Source organism: Bos indicus, chromosome 5 (genome assembly GCF_029378745.1).
Source record: "Bos indicus isolate NIAB-ARS_2022 breed Sahiwal x Tharparkar chromosome 5, NIAB-ARS_B.indTharparkar_mat_pri_1.0, whole genome shotgun sequence".
Classification (NCBI taxonomy): Eukaryota; Metazoa; Chordata; class Mammalia; order Artiodactyla; family Bovidae; genus Bos; species Bos indicus.
In genome coordinates this window covers 58,452,649-58,480,633 of record NC_091764.1, presented here as the reverse complement: position 1 = coordinate 58,480,633, position 27,985 = coordinate 58,452,649, and the positions used below count along the sequence as shown (strand labels likewise).

General features: G+C 38.2%; 2 pseudogenes; both read right to left on the bottom strand.

The window, feature by feature from the left end:
• Positions 1-2,602: 2,602 nt before the first annotated feature.
• Positions 2,603-3,530, bottom strand: LOC109558431 (olfactory receptor 6C2-like; annotated as a pseudogene).
• An 18,462-nt stretch (positions 3,531-21,992) lies between these two features.
• LOC109558430 (olfactory receptor 6C2-like) lies at positions 21,993-26,623 on the bottom strand (annotated as a pseudogene).
• Between the last annotated feature and the right edge of the window lie 1,362 nt (positions 26,624-27,985).

Below are 27,985 nucleotides of genomic sequence, written 5' to 3'. Positions count from 1 at the left end.
CAAGTTCCAACAGTCAGTGATGGACAGGGAAGCCTGGCGTGCTGCAGTCCACTGAGTCTCAAAGAGTCAGACACGACTGAGTAACTGAACTGAATTGATAGATATAGGGTGAGATTTATCACAGTAATTGAAACACATGATCATGGAGTCTAAGAAATCCAACAAGCTGCCATCTGCAAACTGGAGAACCAGGAAAATTCATGATTTAAGTTCTATTTCAAGTTTGAAAAAGTGAACGTGAACATCACTCAGTCATGTCCAACTCTTGTGACCCCATGGACTATATAGTCCATGGAATCTCCAGGCAAGAATACTGGAGTGGGTAGTCTTTTCCTTCTCCAGGAGATCTTCCCAACACAGGGATCAAACCCAGGTTTCCTGCATTGCATATGGATTCTTTACCAGCTAAGCCACAAGGAAAACAAGTTTGAAGGCTTTAAAACCTGGGGGCCTGGACATCTCTGGTGATCCAATGGTTAAGATTCTGCACTGCCACTGCAGGGGGTGAAGGTTCAATCCATCTATGACACACAGCAAGGCAAAAAATACAAATAAACAAAACCAAGGTGCCAATCTTAGAAATCCTGGTCCAAGATTGAAGCCCCATGAACCAGAACTGACAGCGCCAAAGCAAGATAAGATGCTGCCCAGTTTCAAGTGGAGACCATATTCACCTTTCTTCTGCCTTTTTCTTCTAGTCAGGCCTTCAACAAATTGGAGGATGCCCACCTGCTTTTTTGAGGGCTATTTTCTTTAACCAGTCTATAGATTCAAATGCTAATCCTTCCCAGAACACCCTTACAGACACACTCTGAAATATTTTCTCAGCTATATGGGTGTCCATTAGTTCTGTAAAGCTGACACAGGAAACTATGACACCTTCTTTTTTATTTGTTACAACTTATATGATAGAGAGACCTTAAAATTACTAATATGAAATTGTCTTACTTTCTTATTTTTTTGTACCAGTGCAAGTCTCCTAAATGTTATAATCCAAGGGCATAACTCCCTAATAAGTATTAAGCTACACCTTGTTTTATTAATATTGGCTATTAATTTAATAATATGTTATTATTGTTGCTGCTGCTGCTGCTAAGTCACTTCAGTCGTGTCCAACTCTGTGCGACCCCAGAGACGGCAGCCCACCAGGATCCCCATCCCTGGCATTCTCCAGGCAAGAACACTGGAGTGGGTTGCCATTTCCTTCTCCAATGCGTGAAAGTGAAAAGTGAAAGTGAAGTCGCTCAGTCGTGTCCAACTCCTAATGACCACATGGACTGCAGCCTACTAGGCTCCTCCATCCATGGGATTTGCCAGGCAAGAGTACTGGAGTGGGTTGCCATTGCCTTCTCTGGTATTATTGCTGAATTATTAATTTATTAATAAATTGAGTTTTGGGGCAGGAGGAGAAGGGGATGACAGAGGATAAGATGGTTGGATGAAATCACCGACTCAATGGACATGGGTTTGGGTGGACTCCAGGATTTGGTAATGGACAGAGAGGCCTGGCATGCTGCAGTTCATGGGGTCGCAAAGGATCAGACACAACTGAGCTACTGAACCGAACTGAACTGAAAGATTGTTTCAATATACAAAGTCTAACACAAGAAAAGCAGTAGCTCAAAACTGCTTCAGGCCCTTCAGTTCAGTTTAGTCGCTGAGTCGTGTCTGACTCTTTGCGACCCCATGAACTGCAGCACGCCAGGCCTCCCTGCCCATCACCAACTCCCGGAGTCCAACCAAACCCATGTCCATTGAGTCGGTGATGCCATCCAACCATCTTATCCTCTGTCATCCCCTTCTCCTCCTGCCCTCAATCTTTCCCAACATCAGGGTCTTTTCAAATGAGTCAACTCTTTGAATCAAGTGGCCAAAGTATTGCAGTTTCAGCTTCAACATCAATCCTTCTGATGAACACCCAGGACTGATCTCTTTATAATGGACTAGTTGGATCTCCTTGCAGTCCAAGGGACTTTCAAGAGTCTTCTCCAACACCACAGTTCAAAAGCATCAATTCTTCAGTGCTCAGCTTTCTTTATAGGCCAACTCTCACATCCATACATGACCACTGGAAAAACCATAGCCTTGACTAAACGGACCTTTGTTGACAAAGTAATGTCTCTGCTTTTTAATATGCTGTCTAAGTTGGTCACAACTTTCCTTCCAAGGACTAAGCGTCTTTTAATTTCATGGCCGCAATCACCATCTGCAGTGATTTTGGAGCCCAGAAAAATAAGGTCAGTCACTGTTTCCACTGTTTCCCTAATTGCCATAAAGTGATGGAACAAGATGCCATGATCTTTGTTTTCTGAATGTTGAGCTTTAAGCTCTTCTCTTTCACATTCATGAAGAGGCCCTTTAGTTCTTCTTCACTTTCTGCCATAAGGGTGGTGTCATCTGCATATCTGAGGTTATTGATATTTCTCCCAGCAATCTTGATTCCAGCTTGTGCTCCTTCCAGCCCAGCATTTCTCATGATGTACTCTGCATACAAGTTAAATAAGCAGGGTGACAATATACAGCCTTGACATACTCCTTTTCCTATTTGGAACCAGTCTGTTGTTCCATGTACAGTTCTAACTGTTGCTTCCTCATAACTCCTTTAGAAGAATGTATTTTTTCTGACTAATTCATTAAAGTCTTGTTTCACTTGTTTGTTTCTCGGGGTATAGATAAATGAATTTAGCATGGGGGAGATGGAAGTTGTTAATATTGACACACCCTTATTAATTTCCATTTCATCTTTTCCTGAATTTTTGATATAGATAAATATACAGCCTCCATAAGTAATGGAAACACAATCATGTGGGAAGAACAGGTGGAAAATGCCTTTTTCCATTGCTGGGCAGAGGGGAATCTTAGAATTGTTTGGATAATACTTACATAGGACCAAACCACAAACATGAGAGTCATTATAAGGATTAATGCAGAACAGATGATAACAATCTTCTCCATGAACCATGTATCTGAGCATGTGATCTTCAGGACAGGTTTAGCATCACAGAAAAAGTGGTCAAGAACATTAGAGTCATAGAATTCCAAGCTCAGTTCCAAGCTAAATGGTGGGATCATGATCAACACAGTGGTCATCCAACGGCAGAAGATGAGTGTTTTGCAGACCCTGTGGTTCATGATGGTCATGTAATGCAGGGGTCTGCAGATGGCTGCATAGCAACCATAAGGCATGGCAGCCAAGAGAAAAAATTCTGTTATTCCAAACAGGTCTTTAAAAAATAGTTGGCATACAAGCATTATAGGTAATGGTCCTATCACCTGATGATATACTGTACAAGAATCTAGGAATGCAGGTAGAAGTGAATGAGATTATTAAGAAGGAAAAATTTTGGAGAAAAAAAATACATCACAGTTTTAAGGTGGGAATCGACCAATATGAGGATGTGGATGGCCAGGTTTCCAATTACACTCAACATGTAGGTGTTGAGTAGAAATATGAAAGTCAGAATCTGCAGCTGTGGGTCATCTATCAGTCCCCAGAGGATGAATGTGGTAACTGTTGTATGGTTTCTCATTCCTAGCTCCACACTTCCTCACAAACTGTGTGGAAATCTGAGAGAGAAGAAACTCAGAAGAGGGAAAAATATTCTTTTGAGATGGATTTCTGGCGACAAAACCAATGAATTTTATGTTGTGCTCATAATGCATATTTCAAGATTTTAAATGTGATACTCACTGTTTTCACTCCTTCCCTGTCAGTCCTGAATTTCTTAGAGTAGCATTCTATATTTCTTTTTTTTTTTTCTCCTCCCCTTTAGTTTTTCACCTGGTCTTATTATATGTGTGCCCTTAATACCTTCCTCATTTATTCCTTTTCTTATCTCACAACATTAATTCACCTAGGTTGCCTTATATCAGTGTTGAAATATTTCAAACACATACTCACATACTCAAAATATATATTTTTGGACCCCTATCCAGTCTTTTTAAACCAATACAAACAAAATTATTTTCAAGAAAGCCCAGATATGATGAATACATCCCAATGTTTTCTTGGAGCACAAAGATTTTAAAGTACTTATAAATGACCTTTCCATGCTAGATCTTTCCTTGAACCATTTATATCATCTCTTATTTAGACAGAGCTAAATTTCAGCTTTAATCAAGAGCTGTGATGATAGAGCACACTCTTGGGATTTGTATTTCAAGGGTATAAAACTGTAAGATTAATGAAATATTTTTGATCAATATGCATTTTATTCTGTGGGCAGAATGCTTATTCATCCTCAGAGATTTTATTAAATCTCTTTAACAGAGGACAAGAGAACTGGAGAATAATTGTGAGATTTTAGTGGTTCTAAATAAGGTTGGAGGTTCTGTGCCAGCCTTCACAGATATTAACACAAGCAAAGAAGGAAACTTGACAGATTTCTGGATTTCTTTCCCATATGGATATATAAGTAGAATATCAATAGGCAATACTTAGCTGTTTCTTGAACATAGATTTTAAAAAAACTTGGAAAGCCTAATCACACTTTCCTGCTCTTAAGATTCACATATGCATGTGCTAAGTCACTTCAGTCATGTCCAGCTCTTTGTGACTCCGTTGACTAGCCTGCCAGGCTCCTCTGTACATGGAATTATCCAGGTAAGAATGCTGGAGTGGTTTGTCATTTCTTTCTCCAGGGGATCTTCCAGACCCAGGAACTGAATCAGCATCTCTTACATTTCCTGCATGAGGAGGCAGGTTCTTTACCACTAGCACCACCTGGGAAGCTCTAAGATTGACATAGATATATATTTTTTTAATTTATTTATTTTAATTGGAAGCTAATTACTTTACAATATTGTATTGGTTTTGCCATACATCAACATGAATCCGCCACGGGTGTACACATGTTCCCAATTCTGAAAACCCCTCCCACCTCCCTCCCCATACCATCCCTCTGGGTCATCCCAGTGCATCAGCCCCAAGCATCCTGTATCCTGCATCGAACAAGGACTGATGATTCATTTCTTATATGATATTATACATATTTCAATGCCATTCTCTCAAATCATCCCACCCTCTCCCTCTCCCACAGAGTCCAAAAGACTGTTCTATACATCTGCGTCTCTTTTGCTGTCTTGCATACAGGGTTATCATTACCATCTTTCTAAATTCCATATATATGCGTTAGTATACTGTATTGGTGTTTTTCTTTCTGGCTTAGTTCACTCTGTATAATTGGCTCCAGTTTCATCCACCTCATTAGAACTGATTCAAATGTATTCCTTTTAATGGCTGAGTAATACTCCATTGTGTATATGTACCACAGCTTTCTTATCCATTCATCTGCTGATGGACATCTAGGTTGCTTCCATGTCCTGGCTACTATGAACAGTGCTGCGATGAACATTGGGGTACACGTGTCTCTTTCAATTCTAGTTTCCTCAGTGTGTATGCCCAGCAGTGGGACTGCTGGATCATAAGGCAGTTCTATTTCCAGTTTTTTAAGGAATCTCCACACTGTTCTCCATAGTGGCTGTTCTAGTTTGCTTTCCCACCAACAGTGTAAGAGGGTTCCCTTTTCTCCACACCCTCTCCAGCATTTATTGCTTGTAGACTTTTGGATCACAGCCATTCTGACTGGCATGAAATGGTACCTCATTGTGGTTTTGATTTGCATTTATCTGATTATGAGTGATGTTGAGCATCTGTTTGTTAGCCATCTGTATGTCTTCTTTAGAGAAACGTCTATTTAGTTCTTTGACCCATTTTTTTATTGGGTCATTTATTTTTCTGGAATTGAGCTGTAGGAGTTGCTTGTATATTTTTGAGATTAGTTGTTTGTCATTTGCTTCATTTGCTATTATTTTCTCCCATTCTGAAGGCTGCCTTTTCACCTTGCTTATAGTTTCTTTTGTTGTGCCGAAGCTTTTAATTTTAATTAGGTCCCATTTGACATAAATGACTTTTTTAATGCCCAGCACAGAAGAATTGATGCTTTTGAATTGTGGTTTTGGAGAAGGCTCTTGAAAATCTCTTGGACTACAAGGAAATCCAACAGTCCATTCTAAGGGAGATCAGTCATGGGTGTTCATTGGAGGGACTGATGTTGAACCTGAAATTCCAGTATTTTGGCCACCTGATTCAAAGAGGTGACTCATTTAAAAAGACCCTGATACTGGGAAAGAATGAAGGCGGGAGAAGAAGGGGACGACAGAGGATGAGATGGTTGGATGGCATCACTGACTCAATGGAGATGCGTTTGAGTAAACTCCGGGAATTGGTGATAGACAGGGAGGCCTGGCGTGCTGCAGTTCATGGAGCTGCAGAGTTGGACATGACTGTGTGACTGAACTGAACTGAACTGAAGCAGTGACATGGAGGTAAAGAATCTCAGATATCTCACAATTTTTCACAGTATGTCACAGGAATATGAAAGTGTCTTAAAACTTACACAGAGAACAACTGAACTTGAAGAGGAAAATGAACAAGAGGAACAAGAGGCATCACAGAGTGATGCATGCAAATAGGTAACTGAGAACCAGAAATATGATGGATGTCTCTGTATCTAATGGATACAGACATCCCTCTACTCCAATCACATCAGAGCTACAAGTGCCATAGAATTAATACAAATTTAGACAGAGAACAGCAACACAGATATACTGAGATGACGCCCTATAATGAATTTCAATAACACATCCCCTGATGGTTCAGTCAGTTAAGAATCTCCCTGCAGTACAGGAGGGGCTTCCCTGGTGGCTTAGCTGGTAAAGAATCTGCCTGCAATGCAGGAGACCTGGAATCAATCCCTTTGTTGGGAAGATCCCCTGGAGAAGGGAATGACTACCCACTCCAGTATTCTTGCCTGGAGAATTCCATGGACTGTATTGTTCAGGTGGTCACAAAGAGTGGGACGTGGCTGAGCGACTTTCACTTCATTTCACTTGCAGTTCAGGAGAGTCATGTTCATTCCCTGGGTGAGGAAATCCCCTGGAAAAGGAAATGGAAGCCCATTCCAGCATTCTTGCATGAGAAATCCCATAGATGAAGAGTCTGGTGGGCTATAGGTATAGGTTCGCAAGAGTTGGACACAACTTAATGACTAAATCACCACCACAAAGCAAGAAAGAAATAGAAATTAAGTTTATTTATTTATTTGCAGAAGGATTCACATTTATTGGTTCAAATACAGTATCTAACATTTCCTAAACATGCATTTCACACTAATTGGTCACATTTCCACAGGTAGTAAATTCACAAAAAAGGGCCCATTCCTTGCCAGATGGCAGGGTGGGATGTAGTAGAAGTCCTGAGTAGCAGAGCCGCCAACTATCACTTGGTCATGCAGGACTGATGCAGTCAGTTTGGTGGGCAGCCCTTGGCCAACCCTTTGGGGACATGGGCTCAGAGACATCTTGTTTACTTAACTCTTGTACAGGACTGTGGGTAGAGGTGGGCCTCAGGTAGGTAGCCCAGGGGGAGGCCCATGGATGCGCATGTCACCAGAGCTCCTGAAGATGGTGTCATGGGAGATGATGCTCCCTGTGCCTTGCATCATAGGATGGAAATGTCAGCCTCTTTAAAAGCGTGGCTAGTCCATGGCTGGGCAGGCAGGAAGGACTCCCCAGACACGACCCAGACATTACAATGTAGCCAAAACCCCTTATCACAGGCCTGGGATGGCAACACAGACAAAAACACCCAACACCCCAGGGCAAGCAGGATTTCTTTCTCCACAGAGACATGTAAACAGAGCAGGAGCTACAATATTCTTTTCCCACAAGATTCCTCAGAAAGGAATAGACCAGGAGGCCTGTCACTCAAGAGATAGTTTTTGTTGTGTGTGTGTGTGTGTTTTGTTTTTGTTTTTTCATGTAAATCTGAGTCAACAACATTATCATCTAAGACATTTCAGAGAAAGAAAACAATGGTCACCAAAGGACAAAAATAATCCTTTGGCTGGCAGGGCTGGCTCCAGGATTTGGAAGACTAACCTCCACCAGTAAGACAACTCTTTTATTGGACTTGAAGCAAGCTCTGGCCTGATTCATAGCTTCCCTTTAAGCCTGCAACTGATCCCTGAGCAGGCTGTAGCCCATTGAGGGGTGTAGGCCCAGAGAAGAGAGGCCAGATGTGGTATTGGATTAGGCAGAGGAACCAGGCATCATGTGAGTCGGTAGAGGCAGGATCATGGTGGCTCATCTTACAGGACAGCCTGAAGTCTTCAAGTCTCAAGGGAGCCCAGCTCTGGTCAAAGAGGAAGCCCCAGCAGAGTCTGTGGGGCCCCTGCCTCTGAGGAAACAGTCCAGGTCTGGCTCCTTAGCCCAGAAAAGAAGCCATTGCTTGTGGTAGCCAGGAGACGGGTTTCTGGGACCCTGTAACTAAATACACATCCTGACCTGTGGCCCTAGAAACCCTTGTCTCGAGGCTAACCAGTTTCTAGCACCTGATGGAATGATTGCCATTTCTTATCCTGAGACACTGATAAGACATCACTTCACAGACACTAGACATAGATGCTCCAAGCTGAAGGAAAAGGGAGGAATGATCAAATGCAAAAGCAGAGGGGAGTGCAAGGGGACTCTCATGGATCAAGTTGGGGAAAATAAGAGTGGTAGGTTTTTTGTTTAATTTTCTTTTTTTGTTTGTTTAACTTCAAAAAATCAGTAAAGAAAAATTTAAAGTCTAATAACAGGTTGGTCTAAAAAACTGTATTGCTTAAAACAATTTCAGAATTTTAAAAAGCAACAAGTAAGGAAGATATAGACTTGGAACCACTGCTCAACTTTCTGCCCTGCTGGGAGGCCAGTCTTTCTACTTTGGCCAACCTTGAACATGGCCTAGATGTTGCCCATACTGGGTTTGCTGTTTCCATCTGCCCCACTCCCAGTAAACAGAGAACAAACAAACTAAAGTAGGAAATAGGCAGCAGAGCAAGGCAGCTAGCTCATAAAGCCCAGGGCTTTAAGGACCTGGTGACATACTGGCCACCGCAGGACTCCCTTCTGACAATGCGTGGCAGGTGAGAGGCAAGGTGCTGTGGAGTGGGTGACTGTCACGATGCCATGGAGACCCCTCAGTTTCCTCTATCCTTCCTCCTCTGGATCTGCTTTCCATCCCTGGTGGTTTGTCCATATCCTTGGGCATTGGGCCTGAGGGACTGGGTATTAAGTTTAATTTTTTTTAATATTTTATAAATTGAGCTTGTGTAACTAATTTGTAGTAATTAAACTCAAAAAAAAAAAAAAAAACAGGACTACCAAATGAATAGTCCTACTTCTGGACAGGTATCCAAAAGAATTGGAAGCAGTGTCTCAAAGAGATATTTGTACACCATGCTTACATATTCAATAACCCAAAGGTGGGAACAACCAAAATGTTCATCAATGAATGGATAAACAAAATGGGGTATATATTAATACATACAGTGGATTATTATTCACACTTAAAAAGTGAGGAAATCCTGTGTCATGTTACAGTGTGAAAAAATCTTGAGTACCTTATGCTTAGTGAAATAAGTGAGCCTCAGAACCACAGCAACTGTATGATTCCACTTATATGATGTATCTAAAGGACTCAAATTCATAGCAACAGAAAAGCAGAATGATGTTTACCAGGGCCTGATGGAAGGGAGTAAAGGACAGTTGTTTAATGAGAGTTGTTGTTCAGTTGCTAAGTCATGCCCTACTCTTTGCAACCCCATGAATTGCAGTACACCAGGCTTCCCTGTCCTTCACTATCTCCGGGAGTTTGCTCAAACTCATGTCTATTGAATCAGTGAGGCCATCCAACTATCTCATCCTCTGCTGACCTCTTCTGCCCCTGCCCTCAGTCTTTCTCAGCATCAGGATCTTTTCCAATGAATTGGCTTTTTGAATAAGGTGATCAAAGTTTTGGACCTTCAGCTTTAGCATCAGTCCTTCCAATGAATATTCAGGGTTGAAGTCCTGTAGGATTGACTGGTTTGATCTCCTTGCAGTCCAAGGGACCCTCAGGAGTTTAATGAGAACAGAGTTTCAAATTTGAAGAATGTAAATTTCTGGAGATGTCTCGTAACAGTGTGATAATACTTAACAGTACCGAACCATAAACTTATAAATGGTCAGGGTGGCAAATTTTATGTTATGTGTTTTGTATCCCAATAAGCAAATAAATAAATAAAGATTTTTATATTGGGCTTTTATGCAAGTTATTTCAAACAAAATAATATCAAAGTATCTAAAATTGGAATAAATATTGAAAATGGAGCTGTGTGGTAATAAATCTATATTGTTAGTTTGAAAAATTTGTCAAAAGATTAAAATGACTTTATTGCTATAATAAAATATAAAAATGAAAGAATAATAAAAGTAATTTTTAAACTGAATCTCAAAACATTACAAATATTGAGAATTAAAGCATTTTATTTCTTTCTAAGAAAGGTTTGCACAGCACTTTAGTTATGAATCAATTCAAGTTTTAAATTCAAGTAAATAACACCCAGATTATTGACTTATGTATCATCACTGATCAAAGTTAGAGTCACTGTAGTCTTTTCTTCTTCTAAAGTCTGTTCTTTATTGTTTTCTAGGGAATTTATTCAACCATAACTTATTGAAAACCAATTTGAAGAGCAGCCCCAGGTGCCATTTCTACCTAGGATCCACCTGCATACTAGGGACAAAATAGCATATTGCAGACAAAATAGACAAGGTATTGTAAAACATAACATCAGTTGACTGGAATATATCATGTCTATGAAAAGGAGATAGCAAAAACAACTGATCCTGCCTCTGTCTAGTCACTGCACTATGTCTCTTTAGCTCGTTTCATCAATAAGTGATTCAATTTCTTTCCCTTAGGTCCTGGCTGGTCCTGTGACTAGTCTGATGAATAGAATGTGGTAGAAGGGATATTGAGTCTAAGCCTTTGGAGCTTTGGATGCTTCCATTCTCTTCCTTGGAGGCCCATGACCTTACCATGTGATCAAACATTGTCTAGAGGATAAAGCACCATCTGGAAGAGAGCTCAGTTATCTTAGTAATGACTCATTAAAGTACTAAAGTTGTGAATGAAGCCTAACCTGTCTGGCAAAACCCAGTCGTGCATAATGAGAATCCTATGAATAAATCCAACCAAGATCAACTAATCTCTCCCCAGAGCAGCAGAGACACTCAGCTTACACAGAAAATGGTCAGTTGAACCACTGGTTTTTGGAGAGGTTTATTATCTCATGCTAGATAACAGAGGCATACATGAGAGGTTCCAAACACAGTCCTAGAGTACATAAGAAGTCTAGAGAAGCACACAAGGAAGAGAATGCTTTTAAGAACTGACACCATGAGCATAGATGTCAAAATGAAAGATATAAAAGTTGAGAATATTCCAGTCTGCACCATTGAGGACTGGGGTCTAGAGGGAGAAATGTGAAAGATTATAAAACAAAATTAACCAAATGTAAAAAAACAAAAACAAACAAAAAAAAAACTTTAAGAAATATCTGTGAAGGTTACACATTTCATTCCTTAATTTTGAAGATTTTTTTTTTCCCCTAATAATCTCATTGAAAATTTCTAATGCACTCCTCTTCTATAAACAGAAACTTCTGTATACTTTGCTGGTTGTTTTGTTGATGTGTGTTTATATTTAGCTGAGATTTTCTCACTCCTTGTTGGCTTAATTTAGCTACATTATGGAATTGGATTTTATTGTATATTTCAGTAATTGTCCTGATTTGTCATCCTAAAGATCACTTTGTTGTCTTGACAGTTTCTCAGATCAATGCAGTCTAGATTGTCAGTTTGTGAAAGATTGTGTTCTTTCATTTTGGAGGAAAGCTAGTGAGTCTAAATTCTGAATTTGGGGAATTTAGAGTTTTCTTTTCCAAGCTAGTTTTTTCCAGGTTTCAAAGCTTGTATGTTTTCCTCTTCAGTGTTAAAATACACTTATTTTTTGTACTAGATTATCCTTATGGCAGAAAGTGAAGAGGAACTAAAAAGCCTCTTGAAAGTGAAAAAGGAGAGTGGAAAAAGTTGGCTTAAAGCTCAACATTCAGAAAACTAAGATCATGGCATCTGGTCCAATCACTTCATGGGAAATAGATGGGGAAACAGTGGAAACAGTGTCAGACTTTATTTTTTGGGGCTCCAAAATCACTGCAGATGGTGACTGCAGCCATGAAATTAAAAGATACTTACTCCTTGGAAGGAAAGTTATGACCAACCTAGATAGCATATTCAAAAGCAGAGACATTACTTTGCCAACAAAGGTCTGTCTAGTCAAGGCTGTGGTTTTTCCAGTGGTCATTTATGGATGTGAGAGTTGGACTATGAAGAAAGCTGAGAGCTGAAGAATTGATGCTTTTGAACTGTGGTGTTGGAGAAGACTCTTGAGAGTCCCTTGGACTGCAAGGAGATCCAGCCAGTCCATTCTAAAGGAGATCAGTCCTGAATGTTCTTTGGAGGGAATGATGCTAAAGCTGAAACTCTGGTACTTTGGCCACCTCATGCGAAGAGTTGACTCGTTGGAAAAGACTCTGATGCTGGAAGGGATTGGGGGCAGGAGGAAAAGGGGATGACAGAGGATGAGATGGCTGGATGGCGTCACTGACTCAATGGACATGAGTTTGAATGAATCTGGGAGTTGGTGATAGACAGGGAGGTCTGGCCTGCCGCAATTCATGGGGTCGCAAAAAGTCGGATACAACTGAGTGACTGAACTGAACTGAACTGAACAGATTCTGGCTTTCTTAATTTTTAAAAATTATCTTGCTTCTGATTGACAATAAGACTAATATTTATGCTTTTTTCATGTTGTCATTTGGATATTTGAATTGCAAGAAGGTTTGAGGTATAGCACTTTGTTTTCATGTAAAGCCAATAATTCAAATTTTTTTGTTTTTGTTGTTGTTGTTCTGTTTTTAATCTAAAATAGTTTTTACACTCTTGTGAGACTAGTCTGAGTTGAGGCAAAGTCTCAATTTGGAGAAATGTCACTTTGGAAAAAGTTTATTTGCAATGACAAAGAAATGAATGATAAAATTGTATTCTTTATTCATTAACAATGATGCAATAAGTATTATAGTAGGAATACACTGAGTTCAAGGAAGAGATAAAAGAATTAATAATGTAAGATTAAACACATAAGGCCTGCTGTATCATGATAAACTTAATTCTCAGTTTTGACATTCCTTTACTTCTCTGAGATCAATAAAATTCCTTTAAATAAGGCTGTAAAAGCTTGTTTCAGTTGCTTGTTCTTCATGGTTTAAAAAAAGTGAAAAGTCAAAGTGTTAGTTGCTCAGTCATGTCCAACTCTTTGCAACCCTATGGCATAAACCCAGGCAAATATTCTAATTTGAAGGAAATTCTAAAATGCTCTACATAAGTACCAGAAAGATATTCAAAAGGTATGCTACTCAGAAGCTAAAACTGGGAAGGTGAAAACTGTTCTCTCTTATAGAAGAAAATATTCTCCCTTGAACATGAGAGCCACACCCATCATTAACTTTAGAATGCTTAAGCCTGTTTGGTTAAGCTAGGGTATCTGTTGATTACTATAAAAATAGCTATCCTCTACTCCTGATACTCTTCCATGAGGAGGTACAGCTTATTCATGTATAATTTTCAAAAAAATTAAGGAATTTGACTCATACAATTAGTAAATGAACACAAACAAAAGTTTGTAATCAACTGGACAATGGAACCAGTAGAATGGTAAAGCTGCTTCAAAGAAGCATTCATAAGATAAAGACTTGTGACTCCTGAAATTTTTTTCTAATGGATACTAAACTGGTTAAGTCACATAGAGATATAACAGAGTAATCTTTGTATGATCTTTTCTTGGGACAAAAATCTACAAGATAACATGTAATCTGGTTTCAAAACTAAGCAAATAGTGAAAAGCAAAGTCAAATGGAAGTATACTTTCCAATTTAATTAAGTACTTCTTCAACTTGTTAAGTCCAACATTGTGAGGACATGCATTGATTCTCCTGCTTCAGTTCCAAGATTATAAAATGTTTTTCTCAATATTTAATTTGTGTAGTATTTCTAACCTTTTTAAACCTTATATTTTCCCTTTAGTGCGAATACTATACTATGAAGAAAAATTACAATGCAAGTCTGTACTCATTAACATGGAAAATAGTCACTTTTTTGACTTGTAACTATGTATACTACTTTCATGTATACTTACACATTTTTCTAAGAGTTGAAGAGGAGCCAGAATTATGTCTTTCCATCAGACAATTGTTATGCTCTTGGAATATGTCCAGTAAGGTTGTTGCATCTTATTATCTCCAAGGACATGGTTTCCAGTGATGCCACTGTTAGCTTCTGTCAATATTCAGTTCATATTATATTCATTAGTCATGTTAAAACTTTGGTCACAAGGGCTCTTTATTTATTTACACAGAGGACCTCTGCTCATCTATAAGATATTGGGACAATAAAACATTCGTTTTACTTCATTGTGAAAAATCTTTCTTTGTCCAGAGAATTCAGAAATTATCTCTTTCAAAATCTTCTAAAAATAATCTTACATTTCTCAGAAATTTAAAATAAATGTGTTTTTCTTTCAGAATTGTGATGTAAGTTTTTTTCCTAGACTTAAATTGGAATAGGGTCTCTGAAGAGTGTCCAGTGTTAGTCAGTGTTAGTGACTCAGTCATGTGACGCTTTGTGGCCCCATGGACTGAAGCCTATCAGGCTCCTCTGTCCTAGAATTCTCTAGGCAAGAATATTGGAGTGGGTAGATATTCCCTTTTCCAGAGGCTCTTCCCAATCCAGGTACTGAACCTGGATCTCCTGCATTGCAGGCAGATGCTTTACTGTCTGAGCCACCAGGGAAGCCTAAAGAGCATCCATGTCTGCTAAATCAACTGAAAACTCAGATAATCATCTCTGTTCCCCAAAATGTTGTGAGAATGTGGATGGGTTCATGAAAGAGTTACTTATGAATGTACTGACTTCACTTATACATTCAGTTTCATCTTGGGACTAGAAGAATTTCCTATTCAACTAAAGCTATGATTGTCTTTCATAAGAGTAAGTATTTTCTTTTTTGGTAATATCAGTTTTTCTCTTCCTTCCCATTCTATTTACTTCATATCTATAAAATATCAGATTTATGTTTAAAGATAAAGCAATAATTAATTTGGATATCTCAAGAAAAGAAAATAATCCTGTCTGATATTATTTTTTTCTAGAAAATTAACATGTGAAGGGATTAGACTCACTGGAGATATTTATTACACCCATCAATTGAGACATGGGTTCATTCCTGTTTAGTATTTTTAAGTTCAGGAGTAGATTTGTACCAATCACATAATAAGTTTTCAAGAAATCTGTCTTGAATAATTAATGTGTACTCACTCGAACAGAATAATTGAAGGGACAATCAGAAGTGATGTGTTCGATAATGTCACTGTCACTAATCAATATTTATACCAAGATATAACTATTTTATTCTTCATTAGAATGCCAGATATCTGCAATGTTGTCATCAGTGATTACTGAGCTATTACATGTAAGTAATCATGGAAGTAAATAGGAAATATCAATTTTCTGTTAAATAGGAAATACACCTGAATTAAAACACTTCATCAACATTCATTAACATCTAGATATGACAGAAGAGAATTGTGGATGTGATGAGTTAATTAGAATGGGAGAGTTTTAAAAATTGGATACTGCTTTGAGTTTCGTTGCCACAGTGAAATCTCAAGGGCTTATGAATTTTCTAGCTTTGTTTCAGAAGTGTCACTTTCTATGGGATCTTATCTAAAAGGGTGTCAGAATATCAGATGAGTATTTCTCCCGAGCCTGGACCAGTACCTCTTTCTTTTGATGGTACCAATACACCTATAGGTACTTTCCTAAATGTAGAAGATAGATGCTGTCAGTTGTTTTGGTCTCAATGGAAAAACTTACCTAAATTAACAAAACACACACACACACAAAAAACACATTCAGTTTTTTTATGGGTGTAATTTATAGCAAATAAGTGAAAGTCATTTATATAACTAATGATGTTCTCCATGGGAAATCCTTTTCTACCTCAACATGGAGGAAAGTAAGAAAGCTTGTGATATTTACAAATGGAAGTATCTTCCCATGCTATTAATAAATAAATTGTGGCTGAGAAAGAAATGTTGAACACCTAGTACATTCTATGCAGAACTGCAGAGTTGGTAACTCTGGCATTAATTACCTGTTAACAGAACATTGCACATACCCAGTCACCAAAATTCTCCTGCTTCACGGAGAATGCAGAAAAGAAAATCCATTTGTCACAGTGGCCATTGCTTAGCGCTCAGATGCATTAACATAATTTCTGAGTAATTTGAGGGTCAAATAAAAGAATATGAGAACAGAGAGGAACATTAAAAAGAGAAAGAGAGGTTGAGGCTTTAATTTGCTTTCTGCCAAAGTCTCTGTGTGGATTATAGAATGAATGCTTAAAACATTTTTTTGAACTAGAGGTTATTAAGTAAACTGAGACTAAAAGGAGCAAAGTGGAATAAGAATTCAGGCAGTCTAATTCTAGAAACTGCAAAAAGCACAGGAAGTTTACTTTTAAAAAGTAAACTTTTACTTTTTAGTCCATAGGAAAGCAATACGGGGATTTGGGGTCATGTTTCCATAACATTAAATTTAGTCTCAAATGTCAGTGCAGTTTTTTTTTTTTTTTTTTTTCCTGACTAACTTTAATAGAAAAAAAAATCTTCTTTCTAAATGCTATTTAAAACAGTTTTGTTATTTAATTATTAAAGTTATGTTGACTTACATTATTTTAAATAGTTTTAAAATTATAACTTGTTCTTGGTCTATAAAGGCAAAAATAAAATTCACTCTTTGATTATTTCTATAAACTTTGGATGAACAGTGACTGTGCCCTTGGCAATAAGATGCTGATGAGGACATAATGCTTAAAATTAAATTTACCAACAAGGCTGGAAATCTAGTCATATAAGCTGCTGTAAGATAATCATATATAAGTTAAATAAGCAGGGTGATAATATACAGCCTTGACATACTCCTTTTCCTATTTGGAACACGTCTGTTGTTCCGTGTTCTGTTCTAACTGTTGCTTCCAGACCTGCATAAGGATTTCTCAAGAGGCAGGTCAGGTGGTCTGGTATTCCCATCTCTTTCAGAATTTTCCATTTTATTGTGATCCACACAATGAAAGGCTTTGGCATAGTCAATAAAGCAGTAATAGATGTTTTTCTGGAACTCTCTTGCTTTTTCCACGATCCAGCAGATGTTGGCAATTTGATCTCTGGTTCTTCTGCCTTTTCTAAAACCAGCTTGAACATCAAGCAGTTCACGGTTCGCATATTGCTGAAGCTTGGCTTGGAGAATTTTGAGCATTACTTTACTAGCATGTGAGATGAGTGCAATTGTGCAGTAGTTTGAGCATTCTTTGGCATTGCCTTTCTTTGGGATTGGAATGAAAACTGACCTTTTCCAGTCCTGTGGCCACTGCTGAGTTTTCCAAATTTGCTGGCATATTGAGTGCAGCACTTTCACAGCATCATCTTTCAGGATTTGAAATAGCTCAACTGGAATTCCATCACCCCCACTAGCTTTGTTCGTAGTGATGCTTTCTAAGGCCCACTTGACTTCACATTCCAGGATGTCTGCCTCTAGGCCAGTGATCACACCATCGTGATTATCTGGGTAGTGAAGATCTTTTTTGTACAGTTCTTCTGTGTATTCTTGCCACCTCTTCTTAATATCTTCTGCTTCTGTTAGGTCCATAACATTTCTTTCCTTTATGGAGCCCATCTTTGCATGAAATGTCCCCTTGGTATCTCTGATTTTCTTGAAGAGATCTCTAGTGCTTCCCATTTTGTTGTTTTCCTCTATTTCTTTGCATTGATCACTGAGGAAGGCTTTCTTATCTATTCTTGCTATTCTTTGTGACTCTGCATTCAGATGCTTATATCTTTCCTTTTCTCCTTTGCTTTTTGCTTCTCTTCTTTTCACAGCTATTTGTAAGGCCTCCCCAGACAGCCATTTTGCTTTTTTGCATTTATTTTCTGTGGGGATGGTCTTGATCCCTGTCTCCTGTACAATGTCATGAACCTCCATCTATAGTTCATCAGGCACTCTCTCTATCAGATCTAGGCCCTTAAATCTATTTCTCACTTTCACTGTGTAATCATAAGGGATTTGATTTAGGTCATACCTGAATGGTCTAGTGGTTTTCCCTACTTTCTTCAATTTAAGTCTGAATTTGATAATAAGGAGTTCATGATCTGAGCCACAGTCAACTCCTGGTCTTGTTTTGTTGACTATATAGAGCTTCTCCATCTTTGGCTGCAAAGAATATAATCAATCTGATTTCGGTGTTGAGCATCTGGGGATGTCCATGTGTACAGTCATCTCTTGTGTTGTTGAAAGAGGATGTTTGCTATGACCAGTGCATTTTCTTGGCAAAACTCTATTAGTCTTTGCCCTGCTTCATTCCATATTCCAAGGCCAAATTTGCCTGTTACTCCAGGTGTTTCTTGACTTCCTACTTTTGCATTCCAGTCACCTGTAATGAAAAGGACATCTTTTTTGGGTGTTAGTCTTCTAAAGGGTCTTGTAGGTCTTCATAGAACCATTCAACTTCAGCTTCTTCAGTGTTACTGGTTGGAGCATAGACTTGGATTACTGTGATATTGAATGGTTTGCCTTGGAAATGAACAGAGATTATTCTGTCGTTTTTGAGATTGCATCCAAGTACTGCATTACGGACTCTTTTGTTGACAATGATGGCTACTCCATTTCTTCTGAGGGATTCCTGCCCGCAGTAGTAGATATAATGGGCATCTGAGTTAAATTCACCCATTTCAGTCCATTTTAGTTCACTGATTCCTAGAATGTAAAGAAACACAAGCTGGAATCTAGATTGCCAGGAGAAATATCAATAACCTCAGATATGCAGATGACACCACCCTTAGGGCAGAAAGTGAAGAGGAACTAAAGAGCCTCTTGATGAAAGTGAAAGTGGAGAATGAAAAACTTGGCTTAAAGCTCAACATTCAGAAAATGAAGATCATGGCATCCGGTCCCATCACTTCATGGAAAATAGATGGGGAAACAGTGGAAACAGTGTCAGACTTTATTTTTCTGGGCTCCAAAATCACTGCAGATGGTGACGGCACCCATGAAATTAAAAGACGCTTACTCCTTGGGAAGGAAAATTATGACCAACCTAGATAACATATTGAAAAGCAGAGACATTACTTTGCCATCAAAGGTCCGTCTAGTCAAGGCTATGGTTTTTCCTGTGGTCATGTATGGATGTGAGAGTTGGACTGTGAAGAAGGCTGAGCACCGAAGACTTGATGCTTTTGAACTATGGTTTTGGAGAAGACTCTTGAGAGTCCCTTGGACTGCAAGGAGATCCAACCAGTGCATTCTGAAGGAGATCAGCCCTGGGATTTCTTTGGAAGGAATTATGGGAAAGCTGAAACTCCAGTACTTTGGCCACCTCATGTGAAGAGTTGACTCAATGGAAAAGACTCTAATGCTGGAGGGATTGGGGGCAGGAGGAGAAGGGGACGACAGAGGATGGGATGGCTTGATGGCATCACTGACTCGATGGATGTGAGTCTGAGTGAACTCCGTGAGTTGGTGATGGACAGGGAGGCCTGGTGTGCTGTTATTCATGGGGTCGCGAAGAGTTGGACATGACTGAGCAACTGAACTGAACTGAAGATAATCATAGGTTACAGTGGGAAGAGTTACAGGAAAGGTTAACTCCATCTTGAAGTATTAGACATGGATTGCTGGTAGAAATGGTCTCCAAATAAAAATTCAGAAAAAAAGAAAGAGGAGACTGGAGAGAGTTCAAATAGAGACATCATTAAGGAGAGAAGGACTAGCACATGGGAATTTCCACAGGGAATTTAAGCATAGCCTTTTGTGAAACGTACAACTAGATAAGTTTGATGAAAAGAAAAAAAGGAGACATAAATTAGTTGCCTGATGCTGTAGACTGACCTGTTTATAATTATGGTGTATTATATCTTGATAGTGTCCAGAATCATTATACTGGTGAGATAGGGCAAGAAATTAGGTAAATTGTATGATTTGCTACTGGAAATATCAGAAAGATTCTCATACACTTAAATTTTATTATGAGGCCAAAAGAGATTGATTGATAGGATTAATGTTACAGTAGTAATTTGATAGTGAATATATATAAGAATATATACATATATAACTATCTTGTTCCTCATCAAGCATTTACCTGTTAGCTTTCACATCTATTGAGATTTTCTAACTCCATCATTATGTCTATGCTTTTTAGTTCATACATGACTATGAACTAGTTTTCCTTTATATATTCATTCACTTTTACATCAAGCATTTTTATCTTATTCTATGAAAAATAAAACACTGCTTTATTTATCATATGATTGTCAATTCAACTGGATTTTATGTATTCATTCCTAGATGTATTCAACTGGAACCCTTTTAAACTTGTGCATTCCATTTCTCTCCCTTGAATCTTGTTTGGTCCTGTGACTAGTCTGGTGAATAGAATGTGGTAGAGACATTGAGTCTAAGACTCTGGATTCTTGCATGATTCTATTCTCTTCCTTGGAGCCCCATGATCTTCCCAAAATACTATCTAGAGAATAAAGCACCATCTAGAAGAGATCTCAGTTATCTTAGTAAGGAGTCATTAAACTACTAAAATTGTGAATGAAGCCTAACTAGATAAGAAGACTTGGGCATCCTTAACGACAATCCTATGAACCCAGCCTAGATCAGCTGATGTCTGCTAAAATTGGCAGAAACATCCAGTGACAAAGAAACTCAAGTTTAAAACCACTGATCTGGGAATGATTTGTTATTTCATAGTAAATAACTGCAGAATGTGATAGGTGCACATGTGAGGGACTCCAAACAGACAGCTAGGAAAGGGTGCAGGGAAGGAAATCTTTGTAAGAGGAGACACCTAGAACACAGGTCTAGAAATGAAAGTCAAAAACATTCCAGTCTGGACGATTGAAGTTTTTGGTGAGAAATGCAAAATTTAGTAAGGTAAAAAATAACCAAATGTAGGACATCTTTCTTTGAGAAATAGTGAAGATTATACCTTCCATTTTTTCAATGTTAAAGATGATCTTTGAGAAATAGTGAAGATTATACCTTCTGTTTTTTCAATGTTAAAGATGATCTTTGAGAGGACAATATGCTTTCATATTGGATTCCTTGTATAGCCCAAGGCTTCCTTGTATTTTGCTTGTTTAATTCTCTTTAAGTCTAGAACTTTATTTTGCTGAGATTTATTGGCTCTTGTTGGTTTAATTTAGCCATATTTATGACTTGCATTGTATTATGTATTCAGCATTAGACTTTCTTTATCAACATAAAGATTATTGCCTCAGCAGAGTTTATCAGATCATTGCTACCTTGATAATGAATTAATGTAGAGGCCCTGCTTTTCACTTTAGAGAGAATTTAGTGAATCTAAACTTTAAATCTTCGGGCTTTCATGTTTCTTTTACAGGGTATATGTGAATCTCCAGGTTTCTAAACTCATATATTTTCCCCTTCTGTGTTAAAACCCATTCCTTTTTGCTCAAATTAACTCATTATTGTTTTCAATAATTAATTCCTGCTTAAGAAGAGTGATTGAAATCATATTTACATCTTTTGAATGTCTGTACTAGAAAAAAACAATGAATAGTATCACTCTATTATTTTCCTATCAATTCAAGAATTCAGTATTTTTTTCACATAAGATTTAATAGTTGATCAGAACCAAGATAGAGTTTAGGACAGCCCATATTCCTAAAAATCTATTTTCATGTTCTCTTGATATGATTCATCATCTTGAAGAAAGGTTATTTTCAACAAGGGTTGAAATGACCTACCATGCTTATTTCAACAAGCTTTGAAAAGATTATTTGGGGTCCAAGATTCAGCAATAACTATAAAAGCATGTTACTATTTCTAGACAATAGACCAGAGTATAGTTAAGAAATGAGGATTGTGACCTTAAGGCCCACTGCTCTTTTTAAGTTTATATATTTATGCTTTTCTTCAACATTGCTTTACTTCTTTGACATCAATGAAATTCTGTTGATTAAATCTGTAAAAGCTTGTTTCACTTGCTTGTTCCTCAGTGTATAAATGAATGGGTTTAACATGGGGGCAACTGAAGTAGTAATCACTGACACACACTTATTAATTGTCACTTCATCCTTTGCTGAAGGTTTGACATAGATGAAAATACAACTGCCATAGGTGATAGAAACCACAATCATGTGAGAAGAACAGGTAGAAAAGGCCTTCATCTTTTGCTGGGTAGAAGGGAGGTTTATGATGGTCCTGGTGATGTGCATATAAGATATAACTACACACAGAAATGTCAAGATGTCAGTCAACACAGCAAGGACAACAGCCTTCTGTTCTATGAACCATGTGTCTGAACAAGACATCTTTAGCACAGGAGAAGCATCACAGATAAAATGATCAATGACATGATAGTCACAGAATTACAGATTTAAGCTCAGGCAAAGTGGTGGGAATATAACCAGACAACCTGCTATCCAACAGCAACAAACAAATCTTCCACAGACTCTGCTGCCCATGATGGCTGCATAATGTAAGGGTTTGCAGATGGCCACATAGCCATCATAGGATATGATTGCCAGGAGAAAAAATACTTTTGCTCCGAAAAGAATGACAAAAAGTAATTGAGCAGCACAAGCATTATAGGAAATAGTCTTGTCCCCAGTTGATAAGCTGTATAAGAATCTGGGAATGAGGCTGTAATTAATAAGATTTCGAAAAAGAATAAGCATTTAAGGAAAAACTACATGGCAGTTTTAAGGCGAGAATCTACTAAAGTGAGTATAAGGATGGTCAGGTTCCCAGTACACTCAATGTATAGGAAACAAACAGAAACATAAAAATCAGAACCTGCATTGGAGGATCATCTGTCAGTCCCAGGAGTATGAATGTAGATAATGTACAGTTTCTCACTGCTGACTTGTGCTTCTCCTCAAACTCCTCAGAAATTCAAGTGACATTGAACTGAGAAAACCTATATGAAATCATGAGGCCATGGCCACTGGTTAAAATAAAATCCAATCAAGTCAATGAATAGTCATTTTCCTCTTTGATGTGTCAGTGACCTGCCAAAACTTTGGAATTTTCAGTTTTTTTGATGTGCATTACAGAAATCCTCCAGATCATGTTTTTCTGGAATAAGTTTGCACTAGAGTCCATATTTTCATACCCCCCCCATATGCTCTCTAATCTCTATTTTTCAATTAATCTAAACTCTGTGCTCTATTGTCTGAAATGTATTTAGCTATATAATTAGAAAGGATCATCCATATGATATGATTTTGTGGGTTTTCTAATGACCTTTTGCTCCAAACTTCACTACTCACAGGTTCAAGTGAGCTTGCAAGCTGCTTAAAGTGTGGGTCCCTGTTAAATGCAAATCAATGGCTGAGACTGATATTTTATACAGAGCCTGGAGGCCAAGTGTGCAGTATTTGAATGTTTGTTGTTAATCTAATGAAAAAAGAGTTATTTCATTTTATTTTTGATATCAGGATTATCATGCAAATAACCCACATTGCTTTCCAGTTTTGCTATTTATCTTGAAGCTTCTACATCAGTGTCTGACTTTCCCTGCATTTCACTGTAATAGAACACAATGTTTGATAAGTACTACATAAACAAATTACCTGCCTCAATATTGAGTAAATTAGTATCAGTGAAAAAACCCTGAAGAATTTAACCTCAATTGATTGTACTTCCAAAGTCATGAAAGACATGGGAGACAGGATGAAACACAGGTTGGAGGAGACCAAGGACACATGACAACTCTGTTTCAAGTAGTAACTTGAATCCTGCAACAGAAAATTGACATTAGTGGATAAAGTGGGAAAATCCAAATCATATTTATATTTGATTTAATTATTTTAATATTATTATTTTATTTTTTCAATTAACCCTCCTCTCCACTCAGACCCTTCAAGCCAGAGCCACAAAGCTTCTCTTTCCAATGCCTCTAGGGACTCTCAGTGAGCAATGAGGTTGGCCAGCAGGTTGCACATGCTCAGTCCCCAGGCATCAGTTTCTCCGGTAGGGATCTAGCATGTGGCTCCATTGCTACAGCCCTGGTCTGGGCACCTAGAGAGTGAGGGACTTGCTGTGGAGATGGTGGAATCTTTGCTGTCTGCCCACGACCTGGACCCATCCTTACATCTGTAAGTTATTAGTTATTAGTATTTGTATACAGTGTTAATTCCTCAGTATTAATAATTCCATTAAGATTATGCAAACTGCTACTATTAGGGAGAGATGGGTGAAGGATATCTGGGAACTGTCTGTGCTATATTTTCAGTTCTTCTGTAAGTAAAAAGTTATTTCATAATGAAAAACTGACAAAACAGGAATAAAAAAGAAAGAAAATGGGTAAAGCACCAGCAATCATTGAGCACTTTCCATATGCCAGGCAGTAGGCTGAGGCAAGTCTTTACATGGATTATTTGTCTGGAATAATACATCCTCTCTTCCAATCGTTTGTTCTTCTTTAGCTGTATTTTGGCTGATGTCCATTTTATTCTATCTATAAGTATATAGGATATCATTTGAAATGAATTTTGACAATTAAAGCTGTGGATTAATATTAATCAGCAATATCTGAATTGCATGGATTCTGTCTATACCTAAAAGCCAAACTTATAATGTCAACTAATAAGACCCAACTAGTAAGACTCCAAAATTGGAGATTTTGACCCCCTAATAGTACACTCTTGTGATGAGGAAGTCCTCCTTTAGAAAGAAATGTTACCTATGAAACAGATCTTCAAAGTGCTTTCACCACAGGGGGACATTCACTTTACACACCAGAAGAGCATCTACAAGTTTGAGTGGAGTCTGTTTCATGATATGACTCTGTTCATTACCAGCTTCCCACCCCTACTCTTTCCTTCACTAGACTGATATGGAACTTGTAGGTTTTTCAACTTTTGGCTTAGAATCACTTCCTGCAAGAAAAAAAAAAAAAAAATCTTGAAAATTCATTGTTATTTGACTCTCTTTTTTGCCCCTCTAGATCACTATGCTTAAGTCTTTGTTACCACTAAATATGTGACTGTAATTTTATTGATATTGGATTATGTCTTGTTCATTGAGAATCCACAGCAGCTAGCCCTATTTAGGAAAAGGCAATGGCACCCTACTCCAGTACTCTTGCCTGGAAAATCCCATGGACGGAGGAGCCTGGTGGGCTGCAGTCGTGTAGTCGCTGTGAGTTGGACACGACTGAGCGACTTCACTTTCACTTTTCACTTTCACGCACTGGAGAAGGAAATGGCAATCCACTCCACTGTTATTGCCTGGAGAATCCCAGGGATGGCGGAGCCTGGTGGGCTGCTCTCTATGGGGTCGCACAGAGTCGGACACAACTGAAGTGACTTAGCAGCAGCAGCAGCAGCAGCAGCAGCAGCAATGGCACCCCACTCCAGTATTCTTGCCCGGAAAATCCCATGGATGGAGGAGCCTGGTAGGCTGCAGTCCATGGGGTCGCAAAGAGTCCGACACGACTGAGCAACTTCACTTTCACTTTTCAGTTTCATGCATTGAAGAAGAAAATGGCAACCCACTCTAGCGTTCTTGCCTGCAAAATCCCAGGGACGGAGGAACCTGGTGGGCTGCTGTCTGTGGGGTCTCACAGAGTCGGACACAAGCCCTATTTAAAGTTTGTCAAGAGCTCAATAAATATATTTGTTGTAAAATTAATAAATTTTATATGTACAGTTGTGACTCAGAATAAGCAGTTTATCAGTTAGTGAAATTTCCGTTCTCTTTTTGGTCCATTTTTTAACAGAAGTATGTAATCCCAAGACGATTCCCCAATTTTTTCCTAAAAACAGTCAATTGAATTCTTCTGTGTTTTAGCTTCATTGAAGTATAAATGATATTAAAATGTACATTCATTATATATGCCATATATAATCTCTGTTGTCAATTCCACTTCATTTTAAAAATGAGATCTTTAAGATATTAAAATAATTATTAATAATTAATTAATAAACTTATTAAATTAAAAAAATAATAAAATAAATAAAATAATTATTTACTTTCTGGCAGTACACAAAATGCTACCTGATATACCTAGTCCTAGACCAAAAAAAAGTTATTTAAAATTTTTTTTGATCAAAAAATATTATATATGTTGCATTCTCTGATTACTCAGGGCTTCCCAGGTGGCTCATTGGTAAAGAATCTGCCTCCAATGAAAGAGACTCAAGAGAAGCAGGTGTGATCCCTGGGTCAGGAAGATTTCCTGGGGTAGGAAATGGCAACCACTCCAGTATTCTTGCCTGGAAAATTCCACTGATAGAAGAATCTGGCAGCTACATTCTATGGGGTAACAAAAAGTCCAACAAGACTGAGCACATAACACACGCACATGCACACACACACCCACAGACACACACACTCTGATTACTTCCATAACAGCTAAATGAAATGTTTTCTATCCTTCAGTTGTTATCTAGATACCTCATCACTTTCCTATGTTACTGAATCAAAAGGCATTTGACACAGAGGCTTCACTTAAATGGTTACCTGGAGTTTCACTTGGTTGCCTTACAGAATTCCCGTTCTTATCATTAATAAAGGTAAATTTAAGCTCTTGCTTGGTACCTACTCCCATTTAGCCTAAAGTGTTTATAGAAAAACAGAAAAAAAAAGAAAAAGTTTTGCCTAAAAGTTAGCCTCCCCACCTCAACAGGAGCTTAAAGGTCATACAGAAACAACACAGCATTTCCAGTGGTTGGAAAAGAATGAATTGTCTCTGCAGTCTAGATGCCTCCACTTAGTGCTATTACCCCAACTCCAGGTATCTGACTCTCTCAAGGAGCTAACCTGTGTGTCCTGAGGAAAGAGACTAATCTTTTATTCCAAATTTATCACTATTTTTTTCAGTCCTTGGTATTTCACCTTCTTAACACTTCAACGAAACTAATTGACACTTATACTGATATAGATGTTAAAATACTGAATTTTCATTACAATATGAAAGACTATTAGGGGATGGAGTCACTGACTTGTAAGCAAATAAGTCACTCAATTCACGTATATTACACACAGATTTTGTTTAAAATGAGGGAGAGCTTATGGCAGAGAACATGTAGGTGCATTTCTCTAAACTTCCTTTGTATTTAGATGAACTTCACCATATTGATACATAAAAACAGCTTATCAATGGTTGCCCTATATTTGCCAAACATATTAAGAGGCCGCACTTTATAAGTAGTTGTTGAAACCTTTCATAAAATATTAAAATGACAAATCATATGAGTTATTTCGGTAGAGATACTTACCTCAGAGGAAAGCATCATTCTAGAATTCAGAAAAGGGACAGGAAATGATTTAAAAATATTTCTTTGATAGTCGTAACCTCTGATGTTCCCTGAACCCCAAAGTTGCAAAGGGTGAAAAAAGAAGTCACCCAGGAAGGTCTTATGGTGGACAGAGAGGAGGGTGGTCTCTGCCCATTCTTAGGAGCAGAGACTCCTACTCACAGAGGGCTCTGCTGCTGATGAGTTTTCAGTAAGTTGTCCTCCACCCACACAAGATGAAGATTTTTCTCAACAGAAGGCCTGCCTCCCACTGAATCCCTGAAGTCTTTACTCTGGAACTGCAGAGCTAACAGTAGTTTAAATGGCTAGGTAGGGATCTCTCTCTGTTCTTGGGAAAGTTGATATTCTGATATTTCTGGCAGAGGAACATATTTCTAAACTGACAGAATTACCCTTTAAAAAAATTGACCCAATTTTCAATTAAGTGAAACAAAGCAAATGTGTCTTAAATGTTACTAATGAGTCTCTTGTGTAATAGACTTCGGTGACAGATAAGAGAACACAGGCCTGGGGAAAATGTCCTCAGAGAGGTGCCTGTAAATAACATTAGCATCAGAGGAGGCCAGGTATGCAATAATTAGTATCAGATTATAAGACAAAAGGTAAACATCTGTTATTTTATTTTAAAATTTTGTGAAGCATCTTAAGATGAT